Source organism: Ambystoma mexicanum, chromosome 4p (assembly GCF_040938575.1).
Source record: "Ambystoma mexicanum isolate Mex_15411 chromosome 4p, UKY_AmexF1_1, whole genome shotgun sequence".
Classification (NCBI taxonomy): Eukaryota; Metazoa; Chordata; class Amphibia; order Caudata; family Ambystomatidae; genus Ambystoma; species Ambystoma mexicanum.
The window spans coordinates 1166979724-1166992517 of NC_090927.1; positions in this window are offsets into that span (position 1 = coordinate 1166979724).

The window sequence follows — 12794 nt, forward strand, 5'->3', positions numbered from 1 at the left end:
ATCCCATGGTTTTGGCTGGCTCCGCCTCCAAAACCATGGTTTTGGCTGGCCTCTGCTTCTAGAACCCATGGTTTTGGCTAGCCCCGCCTCTAATACCTTGGTTTTGGCTGGCCCCACCTCCAATACCATGGTTTTGGCTGGCCCCACCTCCAAAACCATGGTTTTGGCTGCCTCAGCCTCCAGTTACATGGTTTTGGCTGGCCCCGCCTCCAGTTACATGGTTTTGGCTGGCCCCGCCTCCAAACCCATGGTTTTGGCTGGCCCCGCCTCCAATCCCATGGTTTTAGCTGGACCCACCTCCAATCCCATGGTTTTGGCTGGCCCCTCCTCCAATACCATGGTTTTGGCTGGCCCCACCTCCAAACCCATGGTTTTGGCTGGCTCAGCCTCCAATACCATGGTTTTGGCTGGCCCCGCCTCCAATACCATGGTTTTGGCTGGCTCTGCCTCCAATACCATGGTGTTGGCTAGCCCCGCCTCCAATACCATGGTACCATGGTTTTGGCTGGCCCCGCCTCCAAAACCATGGTTTTGTCTGTCTCAGCCTCCAGTTACATGGTTTTGGCTGGCCCCGCCTCCAATCCCATGGTTTTGGCTGGCCCCGCCTCCAATACCATGCCTCCAATACCATGGTTTTGGCTGGACCCGCCTCCAGTTACATGGTTTTTGCTGGCCCCGCCTCCAGTTACATGATTTTGGCTGGCCCCGCCTCCAAAACCATGGTTTTGGCTGGCTCTGCCTCCAAATCCATGGTTTTTGGCTAGCCCCGCCTCTAATACCTTGGTTTTGGCGGGCCCCGCCTCCAATACCATGGTTTTGGCTGGCCCCGCTTCCAATATCATGGTTTTGGCTGGCCCCGCCTCCAGTTACATGGTTTTGGCTGGACCCGCCTCCAATACCATGGTTTTGGCTAGCCACGCCTCCAAAACCATGGTTTTGGCTTCCCCCGCCTCCAAAACCATGGTTTTGGCTGGCCCTGCCTCCAGTTACATGGTTTTGGCTGGCCCCGCCTCCAATCCCATGGTTTTGGCTGGCCCCGCCTCCAATACCATGGTTTTGTGTGGCCCTGCCTCCAAAACCATGGTTTTGGCTGGCCCCGCCTCCAATACCATGGTTTTGGCTGGCCTCGCCTCCAAAATCATGGTTTTGGCTGGCCCCGCTTCCAATCCCATGGTTTTGGCTTGCCCCGCCTCCAAAACCATGGTTTTGGCTGGACCCGCCTCCAATACCATGGTTTTGGCTGGCCCCGCCTCCAAACCATGGTTTGGCTGGCCCTGCCTCCAGTTACATGGTTTTGGCTAGCCCCGCCTCCAGTTACATGGTTTTGGCTGGACCCGCCTCCAAACCATGGTTTTGGCTGGCCACGCCTGCAAAACCATGGTTTTGGCTGCCCCCGCCTCCAAAACCATGGTTTTGGCTGGCCCTGCCTCCAGTTACATGGTTTTGGCTGGCCCCGCCTCCAATCCCATGGTTTTGGCTGGCCCCGCCTCAATACCATGGTTTTGGCTGGCCCCGCCTCCAATCCCATCGTTTTGGCTGGCCCCGCCTCCAATAACATGGTTTTGTGTGGCCCCGCCTCCAAAACCATGGTTTTGGCTGGCCCCGCCTCCAATACCATGGTTTTGGCTGGCCCCGCTTCCAATCCCATGGTTTTGGCTGGCCCGCCTCCAAAACCATGGTTTTGGCTGGCCCCTCCTCCAATCCCATGGTTTTGGCTGGCCCCGCCTCCAATACCATGGTTTTTGGCTGGCCCCGCCTCCAATCCCATCGTTTTGGCTGGCCCCGCCTCCAATAACATGGTTTTATGTGGCCCTGCCTCCAAAACCATGGTTTTGGCTGGCCCCGCCTCCAAAACCATGGTTTTGGCTGGCTCCGCCTCCAAAACCATGGTTTTGGCTCGCTCAGCCTCCAGTTACATGGTTTTGGCTGGCCCCGCCTCCAATACCATCCCTCCAATACCATGGTGTTGGCTGGACCCGCCTCCAGTTACATGGTTTTGGCTGGCCCCGCCTCCAGTTACATGATTTTGGCTGGCCCCGCCTCCAAACCCATGGTTTTGGCTGGCCCCGCCTCCAATCCCATGGTTTTAGCTGGCCCTGCCTCCAATCCCATGGTTTTGGCTGGCTCCGCCTCCAAAACCATGGTTTTGGCTAGCTCTGCCTCTAGACCCATGGTTTTGGCTAGCCCCGCCTCTAATACCTTGGTTTTGGCTGGCCCCAACTCCAATACCATGGTTTTGGCTGGCCCCACCTCCAAAACCATGGTTTTGGCTGCCTCAGCCTCCAGTTACATGGTTTTGGGCTGGCCCCGCCTCCAGTTACATGGTTTTGGCTGGCCCCGCCTCCAAACCCATGGTTTTGGCTGGCCCCGCCTCCAATCCCATGGTTTTAGCTGGACCCACCTCCAATCCCATGGTTTTGGCTGGCCCCTCCTCCAATACCATGGTTTTGGCTGGCCCCACCTCCAAACCCATGGTTTTGGCTGGCTCAGCCTCCAATACCATGGTTTTGGCTGGCCCCGCCTCCAATACCATGGTTTTGGCTGGCTCTGCCTCCAATACCATGGTGTTGGCTAGCCCCGCCTCCAATACCATGGTACCATGGTTTTGGCTGGCCCCGCCTCCAAAACCATGGTTTTGTCTGGCTCAGCCTCCAGTTACATGGTTTTGGCTGGCCCCGCCTCCAATCCCATGGTTTTGGCTGGCCCCGCCTCCAATACCATGCCTCCAATACCATGGTTTTGGCTGGACCCGCCTCCAGTTACATGGTTTTGGCTGGCCCCGCCTCCAGTTACATGATTTTGGCTGGTCCGCCTCCAAACCCATGGTTTTGGCTGGCTTCGCCTCCAATCCAATGGTTTTGGCTGGCTCCGCCTCCAAAACCATGGTTTTGGCTGGCCCCGCCTCCAATACCATGGTTTTGGCTGGCCCCGCCTCCAGTTACATGGTTTTGGCTGGACCCGCCCCCAATACCATGGTTTTGGCTGGCCACGCCACCAAAACCATGGTTTTGGCTGCCCCCCTTCCAAAACCATGGTTTTGGCTGGCCCTGCCTCCAGTTACATGGTTTTGGCTGGCCCTGCCTCCAATCCCATGGTTTTGGCTGGCCCCGACTCCAATACCATGGTTTTGTGTGGCCCTGCCTCCAAAACCATGGTTTTGGCTGGCCCCGCCTCCAATACCATGGTTTTGGCTGGCTCCGCCTCCAAAACCATGGTTTTGGCTGGCCCCGCTTCCAATCCCATGGTTTTGGCGGCCCCGCCTCCAAAACCATGGTTTTGGCTTTACCCGCCTCCAATACCATGGTTTTGGCTGGCCCCGCCTCCAAAACCATGGTTTTGGCTGGCCCTGCCTCCAGTTACATGGTTTTGGCTAGCCCCGCCTCCAGTTACATGGTTTTGGCTGGACCCGCCTCCAATACCATGGTTTTGGCTGGCCACGCCTGCAAAACCATGGTTTTGGCTGCCCCCGCCTCCAAAACCATGGTTTTGGCTGGCCCTGCCTCCAGTTACATGGTTTTGGCTGGCCCCGCCTCCAATCCCATGGTTTTGGCTGGCCCCCGCCTCCAATACCATGGTTTTGGCTGGCCCCGCCTCCAATCCCATCGTTTTGGCTGGCCCTCCTCCAATAACATGGTTTTGTGTGGCCCCGCCTCCAAAACCATGGTTTTGGCTGACCCTGCCACCAATACCATGGTTTTGGCTTGCTCCGCCTCCAAAACCATGGTTTTGGCTGGCCCCGCTTCCAATCCCATGGTTTTGGCTGGCCCCGCCTCCAAAACCATGGTTTTGGCTGGACCCGCCTCCAATACCATGGTTTTGGCTGGCCACACCTCCAAAACCATGGTTTTGGCTGGCCCTGCCTCCAGTTACATGGTTTTGGCTGGCCCCGCCTCCAATACCATGGATTTGGCTGTCCCCGCCTCCAATCCCATGGTTTTGGCTGGCCCCGCCTACAATACCATGGTTTTGGCTGGCCCCGCCTCCAGTTACATGGTTTTGGCTGGCCTCGCCTCCAATCTCATGGTTTTGGCTGGCCCCGCCTCCAATCCATGGTTTTGGCTGGCCCCGCCTCCAATACCATGGTTTTGGCTGGCCCCGCCTCCAATACCATGGTTTTGGCTGGCCCGCCTCCAGTTACATGGTTTTGGCTGTCACCGCCTCCAAACCCATGGTTTTGGCTGGCTCAGCTTCCAGTTACATGGATTTGGCTGTCCCCGCCTCCAATCCCATGGTTTTGGCTGGCCCCGCCTACAATACCATGGTTTTGGCTGGCCCCGCCTCCAGTTACATGGTTTTGGCTGGCCTCGCCTCCAATCTCATGGTTTTGGCTGGCCCCGCCTCCAATCCATGGTTTTGGCTGGCCCCGCCTCCAATACCATGGTTTTGGCTGGCCCCGCCTCCAATACCATTGTTTTGGCTGGCCCCGCCTCCAAACCCATGGTTTTGGCTGGCCCCACCTCCAATACCATGGTTTTGGCTGGCTGAGCCCCCAGTTACTTGGATTTGGCTGTCCCCGCCTCCAATCCCATGGTTTTGGCTGGCCCCGCCTACAATCCCATGGTTTTGGCTGGCCCCGCCTCCAGTTACATGGTTTTGGCTGGCCTCGCCTCCAATCTCATGGTTTTGGCTGGCCTCGCCTCCAATCCCATGGTTTTGGCTGGCCCCGCCTCGAAAACCATGGTTTTGGCTGGCCCCACCTCGAAAACCATGGTTTTGGCTGGCCCCACCTCCAATACCATGGTTTTGGCTGGCCCCGCCTCCAAAACCATGGTTTTAGCTGGCCCTGCCTCCAAAACCATGGTTTTGGCTGTCCCCGCCTCCAATACCATGGTTTTGGTTGGCCCCGCCTCCAAAACCATGGTTTTGACTGGCCCCGCCTCCAATCCCATGGTTTTGGCTGGCCCCTCCTCCAATCCCATGGTTTTGGCTGGCCCCGCCTCCAATACCATGGTTTTGGCTGTCCCCGCCTCCAATCCCATCGTTTTGGCTGGCCCCGCCTCCAATAACATGGTTTTATGTGGCCCTGCCTCCAATACCATGGTTTTGGCTGGCTCCGCCTCCAAAACCATGGTTTTGGCTCGCTCAGCCTCCAGTTACATGGTTTTGGCTGGCCCCGCCTCCAATACCATGCCTCCAATACCATGGTGTTGGCTGGACCCGCCTCCAGTTACATGGTTTTGGCTGGCCCCGCCTCCAGTTACATGATTTTGGCTGGCCCCGCCTCCAAACCCATGGTTTTGGCTGGCCCCGCCTCCAATCCCATGGTTTTAGCTGGCCCTGCCTCCAATCCCATGGTTTTGGCTGGCTCTGCGTCCAAAACCATGGTTTTGGCATGGTTTTGGCTAGCCCCGCCTCTAATACCTTGGTTTTGGCTGGCCCCACCTCCAATACCATGGTTTTGGCTGGCCCCACCTCCAAAACCATGGTTTTGGCTGCCTCAGCCTCCAGTTACATGGTTTTGGCTGGCCCCACCTCCAGTTACATACCTCCAAACCCATGGTTTTGGCTGGCCCCGCCTCCAATCCCATGGTTTTAGCTGGACCCACCTCCAATCCCATGGTTTTGGCTGGCCCCTCCTCCAATACCATGGTTTTGGCTGGCCCCACCTCCAAACCCATGGTTTTGGCTGGCTCAGCCTCCAATACCATGGTTTTGGCTGGCCCCGCCTCCAATCCCATGGTTTTGGCTGGCCCCGCCTCCAATACCATGCCTCCAATACCATGGTTTTGGCTGGACCCGCCTCCAGTTACATGGTTTTGGCTGGCCCCGCCTCCAGTTACATGATTTTGGCTGGCCCCGCCTCCAAACCCATGGTTTTGGCTGGCTCCGCCTCCAATCCAATGGTTTTGGCTGGCTCCGCCTCCAAAACCATGGTTTTGGCTGGCCCCGCCTCCAATACCATGGTTTTGGCTGGCCCCGCCTCCAGTTACATGGTTTTGGCTGGACCCGCCTCCAATACCATGGTTTTGGCTGGCCACGCCACCAAAACCATGGTTTTGGCTGCCCCCGCCTCCAAAACCATGGTTTTGGCTGGCCCTGCCTCCAGTTACATGGTTTTGGCTGGCCCCGCCTCCAATCCCATGGTTTTGGCTGGCCCCGCCTCCAATACCATGGTTTTGGCTGGCCCCGCCTCCAATCCCATCGTTTTGGCTGGCCCCGCCTCCAATAACATGGTTTTGTGTGGCCCCGCCTCCAAAACCATGGTTTTGGCTGGCCCCGCCTCCAATACCATGGTTTTGGCTGGCCCCGCTTCCAATCCCATGGTTTTGGCTGGCCCCGCCTCCAAAACCATGGTTTGGCTGGCCCCTCCTCCAATCCCATGGTTTTGGCTGGCCCCGCCTCCAATACCATGGTTTTGGCTGGCCCCGCCTCCAATCCCATCGTTTTGGCTGGCCCCGCCTCCAATAACATGGTTTTATGTGGCCCTGCCTCCAAAACCATGGTTTTGGCTGGCCCCGCCTCCAAAACCATGGTTTTGGCTGGCTCCGCCTCCAAAACAATGGTTTTGGCTCGCTCAGCCTCCAGTTACATGGTTTTGGCTGGCCCCGCCTCCAATACCATGCCTCCAATACGATGGTGTTGGCTGGACCTGCCTCCAGTTACATGGTTTTGGCTGGCCCCGCCTCCAGTTACATGATTTTGGCTGGCCCCGCCTCCAAACCCATGGTTTTGGCTGGCCCCGCCTCCAATCCCATGGTTTTAGCTGGCCCTGCCTCCAATCCCATGGTTTTGGCTGGCTCCGCCTCCAAAACCATGGTTTTGGCTGGCTCTGCCTCTAGACCCATGGTTTTGGCTAGCCCCGCCTCTAATACCTTGGTTTTGGCTGGCCCCACCTCCAATACCATGGTTTTGGCTGGCCCCACCTCCAAAACCATGGTTTTGGCTGCCTCAGCCTCCAGTTACATGGTTTTGGCTGGCCCCGCCTCCAGTTACATGGTTTTGGCTGGCCCCGCCTCCAAACCCATGGTTTTGGCTGGCCCCGCCTCCAATCCCATGGTTTTAGCTGGACCCACCTCCAATCCCATGGTTTTGGCTTGCCCCTCCTCCAATACCATGGTTTTGGCTGGCCCCACCTCCAAACCCATGGTTTTGGCTGGCTCAGTCTCCAATACCATGGTTTTGGCTGGCCCCGCCACCAATACCATGGTTTTGGCTGGCTCTGCCTCCAATACCATGGTGTTGGCTAGCCCCGCCTCCAATACCATGGTACCATGGTTTTGGCTGGCCCCGCCTCCAAAACCATGGTTTTGTCTGGCTCAGCCTCCAGTTACATGGTTTTGGCTGGCCCCGCCTCCAATCCCATGGTTTTGGCTGGCCCCGCCTCCAATACCATGCCTCCAATACCATGGTTTTGGCTGGACCCGCCTCCAGTTACATGGTTTTTGCTGGCCCCGCCTCCAGTTACATGATTTTGGCTGGCCCCGCCTCCAAAACCATGGTTTTGGCTGGCTCTGCCTCCAAATCCATGGTTTTGGCTAGCCCCGCCTCTAATACCTTGGTTTTGGCGGGCCCCGCCTCCAATACCATGGTTTTGGCTGGCCCCGCTTCCAATATCATGGTTTTGGCTGGCCCCGCCTCCAGTTACATGGTTTTTGCTGGACCCGCCTCCAATACCATGGTTTTGGCTAGCCACGCCTCCAAAACCATGATTTTGGCTTCCCCCGCCTCCAAAACCATGGTTTTGGCTGGCCCTGCCTCCAGTTACATGGTTTTGGCTGGCCCCGCCTCCAATCCCATGGTTTTGGCTGGCCCCGCCTCCAATACCATGGTTTTGTGTGGCCCTGCCTCCAAAACCATGGTTTTGGCTGGCCCCGCCTCCAATACCATGGTTTTGGCTGGCCTCGCCTCCAAAACCATGGTTTTGGCTGGCCCCGCTTCCAATCCCATGGTTTTGGCTGGCCCCGCCTCCAAAACCATGGTTTTGGCTGGACCCGCCTCCAATACCATGGTTTTGGCTGGCCCCGCCTCCAAAACCATGGTTTTGGCTGGCCCTGCCTCCAGTTACATGGTTTTGGCTAGCCCCGCCTCCAGTTACATGGTTTTGGCTGGACCCGCCTCCAAACCATGGTTTTGGCTGGCCACGCCTGCAAAACCATGGTTTTGGCTGCCCCCGCCTCCAAAACCATGGTTTTGGCTGGCCCTGCCTCCAGTTACATGGTTTTGGCTGGCCCCGCCTCCAATCCCATGGTTTTGGCTGGCCCCGCCTCCAATACCATGGTTTTGGCTGGCCCCGCCTCCAATCCCATCGTTTTGGCTGGCCCCGCCTCCAATAACATGGTTTTGTGTGGCCCCGCCTCCAAAACCATGGTTTTGGCTGGCCCCGCCTCCAATACCATGGTTTTGGCTGGCCCCGCTTCCAATCCCATGGTTTTGGCTGGCCCCGCCTCCAAAACCATGGTTTTGGCTGGCCCCTCCTCCAATCCCATGGTTTTGGCTGGCCCCGCCTCCAATACCATGGTTTTGGCTGGCCCCGCCTCCAATCCCATCGTTTTGGCTGGCCCCGCCTCCAATAACATGGTTTTATGTGGCCCTGCCTCCAAAACCATGGTTTTGGCTGGCCCCGCCTCCAAAACCATGGTTTTGGCTGGCTCCGCCTCCAAAACCATGGTTTTGGCTCGCTCAGCCTCCAGTTACATGGTTTTGGCTGGCCCCGCCTCCAATACCATGCCTCCAATACCATGGTGTTGGCTGGACCCGCCTCCAGTTACATGGTTTTGGCTGGCCCCGCCTCCAGTTACATGATTTTGGCTGGCCCCGCCTCCAAACCCATGGTTTTGGCTGGCCCCGCCTCCAATCCCATGGTTTTAGCTGGCCCTGCCTCCAATCCCATGGTTTTGGCTGGCTCCGCCTCCAAAACCATGGTTTTGGCTGGCTCTGCCTCTAGACCCATGGTTTTGGCTAGCCCCGCCTCTAATACCTTGGTTTTGGCTGGCCCCACCTCCAATACCATGGTTTTGGCTGGCCCCACCTCCAAAACCATGGTTTTGGCTGCCTCAGCCTCCAGTTACATGGTTTTGGCTGGCCCCGCCTCCAGTTACATGGTTTTGGCTGGCCCCGCCTCCAAACCCATGGTTTTGGCTGGCCCCGCCTCCAATCCCATGGTTTTAGCTGGACCCACCTCCAATCCCATGGTTTTGGCTGGCCCCTCCTCCAATACCATGGTTTTGGCTGGCCCCACCTCCAAACCCATGGTTTTGGCTGGCTCAGCCTCCAATACCATGGTTTTGGCTGGCCCCGCCTCCAATACCATGGTTTTGGCTGGCTCTGCCTCCAATACCATGGTGTTGGCTAGCCCCGCCTCCAATACCATGGTACCATGGTTTTGGCTGGCCCCGCCTCCAAAACCATGGTTTTGTCTGGCTCAGCCTCCAGTTACATGGTTTTGGCTGGCCCCGCCTCCAATCCCATGGTTTTGGCTGGCCCCGCCTCCAATACCATGCCTCCAATACCATGGTTTTGGCTGGACCCGCCTCCAGTTACATGGTTTTGGCTGGCCCCGCCTCCAGTTACATGATTTTGGCTGGTCCGCCTCCAAACCCATGGTTTTGGCTGGCTCCGCCTCCAATCCAATGGTTTTGGCTGGCTCCGCCTCCAAAACCATGGTTTTGGCTGGCCCCGCCTCCAATACCATGGTTTTGGCTGGCCCCGCCTCCAGTTACATGGTTTTGGCTGGACCCGCCTCCAATCCCATGGTTTTGGCTGGCCACGCCACCAAAACCATGGTTTTGGCTGGCCCTGCCTCCAGTTACATGGTTTTGGCTGGCCCTGCCTCCAATCCCATGGTTTTGGCTGGCCCCGACTCCAATACCATGGTTTTGTGTGGCCCTGCCTCCAAAACCATGGTTTTGGCTGGCCCCGCCTCCAATACCATGGTTTTGGCTGGCTCCGCCTCCAAAACCATGGTTTTGGCTGGCCCCGCTTCCAATCCCATGGTTTTGGCTGGCCCCGCCTCCAAAACCATGGTTTTGGCTTTACCCGCCTCCAATACCATGGTTTTGGCTGGCCCCGCCTCCAAAACCATGGTTTTGGCTGGCCCTGCCTCCAGTTACATGGTTTTGGCTAGCCCCGCCTCCAGTTACATGGTTTTGGCTGGACCCGCCTCCAATACCATGGTTTTGGCTGGCCACGCCTGCAAAACCATGGTTTTGGCTGCCCCCGCCTCCAAAACCATGGTTTTGGCTGGCCCTGCCTCCAGTTACATGGTTTTGGCTGGCCCCGCCTCCAATCCCATGGTTTTGGCTGGCCCCGCCTCCAATACCATGGTTTTGGCTGGCCCCGCCTCCAATCCCATCGTTTTGGCTGGCCCTCCTCCAATAACATGGTTTTGTGTGGCCCCGCCTCCAAAACCATGGTTTTGGCTGACCCTGCCACCAATACCATGGTTTTGGCTTGCTCCGCCTCCAAAACCATGGTTTTGGCTGGCCCCGCTTCCAATCCCATGGTTTTGGCTGGCCCCGCCTCCAAAACCATGGTTTTGGCTGGACCCGCCTCCAATACCATGGTTTTGGCTGGCCACACCTCCAAAACCATGGTTTTGGCTGGCCCTGCCTCCAGTTACATGGTTTTGGCTGGCCCCGCCTCCAATACCATGGTTTTGGCTGGCCCCGCCTCCAAAACCATGGTTTTGGCTGGCCCTGCCTCCAGTTACATGGTTTTGGCTGGCCCCGCCTCCAATCCCATGGTTTTGGCTGGCCCCGCCTCCAATACCATGGTTTTGGCGGGCCCCGCCTCCAATAACATGGTGTTCGCTTGCCCTGCCTCCAAAACCGTGGTTTTGGCTGGCCCTGCCTCCAATACCATGGTTTTGGCTGGCCCGCCTCCAGTTACATGGTTTTGGCTGTCACCGCCTCCAAACCCATGGTTTTGGCTGGCTCAGCTTCCAGTTACATGGATTTGGCTGTCCCCGCCTCCAATCCCATGGTTTTGGCTGGCCCCGCCTACAATACCATGGTTTTGGCTGGCCCCGCCTCCAGTTACATGGTTTTGGCTGGCCTCGCCTCCAATCTCATGGTTTTGGCTGGCCCCGCCTCCAATCCATGGTTTTGGCTGGCCCCGCCTCAAATACCATGGTTTTGGCTGGCCCCGCCTCCAATACCATTGTTTTGGCTGGCCCCGCCTCCAAACCCATGGTTTTGGCTGGCCCCACCTCCAATACCATGGTTTTGGCTGGCTGAGCCCCCAGTTACTTGGATTTGGCTGTCCCCGCCTCCAATCCCATGGTTTTGGCTGGCCCCGCCTACAATCCCATGGTTTTGGCTGGCCCCGCCTCCAGTTACATGGTTTTGGCTGGCCTCGCCTCCAATCTCATGGTTTTGGCTGGCCTCGCCTCCAATCCCATGGTTTTGGCTGGCCCCGCCTCGAAAACCATGGTTTTGGCTGGCCCCACCTCGAAAACCATGGTTTTGGCTGGCCCCACCTCCAATACCATGGTTTTGGCTGGCCCCGCCTCCAAAACCATGGTTTTAGCTGGCCCTGCCTCCAAAACCATGGTTTTGGCTGTCCCCGCCTCCAATACCATGGTTTTGGTTGGCCCCGCCTCCAAAACCATGGTTTTGACTGGCCCCGCCTCCAATCCCATGGTTTTGGCTGGCCCCTCCTCCAATCCCATGGTTTTGGCTTGCCCCGCCTCCAATACCATGGTTTTGGCTGTCCCCGCCTCCAATCCCATCGTTTTGGCTGGCCCCGCCTCCAATAACATGGTTTTATGTGGCCCTGCCTCCAAAACCATGGTTTTGGCTGGCCCCGCCTCCAATACCATGGTTTTGGCTGGCTCCGCCTCCAAAACCATGGTTTTGGCTCGCTCAGCCTCCAGTTACATGGTTTTGGCTGGCCCCGCCTCCAATACCATGCCTCCAATACCATGGTTTTGGCTGGCCCCGCCTCCAGTTACATGATTTTGGCTGGCCCCGCCTCCAAACCCATGGTTTTGGCTGGCCCCGCCTCCAATCCCATGGTTTTAGCTGGCCCTGCCTCCAATCCCATGGTTTTGGCTGGCTCTGCCTCCAAAACCATGGTTTTGGCATGGTTTTGGCTAGCCCCGCCTCTAATACCTTGGTTTTGGCTGGCCCCACCTCCAATACCATGGTTTTGGCTGGCCCCACCTCCAAAACCATGGTTTCGGCTGCCTCAGCCTCCAGTTACATGGTTTTGGCTGGCCCCGCCTCCAGTTACATGCCTCCAAACCCATGGTTTTGGCTGGCCCCGCCTCCAATCCCATGGTTTTAGCTGGACCCACCTCCAATCCCATGGTTTTGGCTGGCCCCTCCTCCAATACCATGGTTTTGGCTGGCCCCACCTCCAAACCCATGGTTTTGGCTGGCTCAGCCTCCAATACCATGGTTTTGGCTGGCCCCGCCTCCAATACCATGGTTTTGGCTGGCTCCGCCTCCAATACCATGGTGTTGGCTAGCCCCGCCTCCAATACCATGGTACCATGGTTTTGGCTGGCCCCGCCTCCAAAACCATGGTTTTGTCTGGCTCAGCCTCCAGTTACATGGTTTTGGCTGGCCCCGCCTCCAATCCCATGGTTTTGGCTGGCCCCGCCTCCAATACCATGCCTCCAATACCATGGTTTTGGCTGGACCCGCCTCCAGTTACATGGTTTTGGCTGGCCCCGCCTCCAGTTACATGATTTTGGCTGGCCCCGCCTCCAAACCCATGGTTTTGGCTGGCTCCGCCTCCAATCCAATGGTTTTGGCTGGCTCCGCCTCCAAAACCATGGTTTTGGCTGGCCCCGCCTCCAATACCATGGTTTTGGCTGGCCCCGCCTCCAGTTACATGGTTTTGGCTGGACC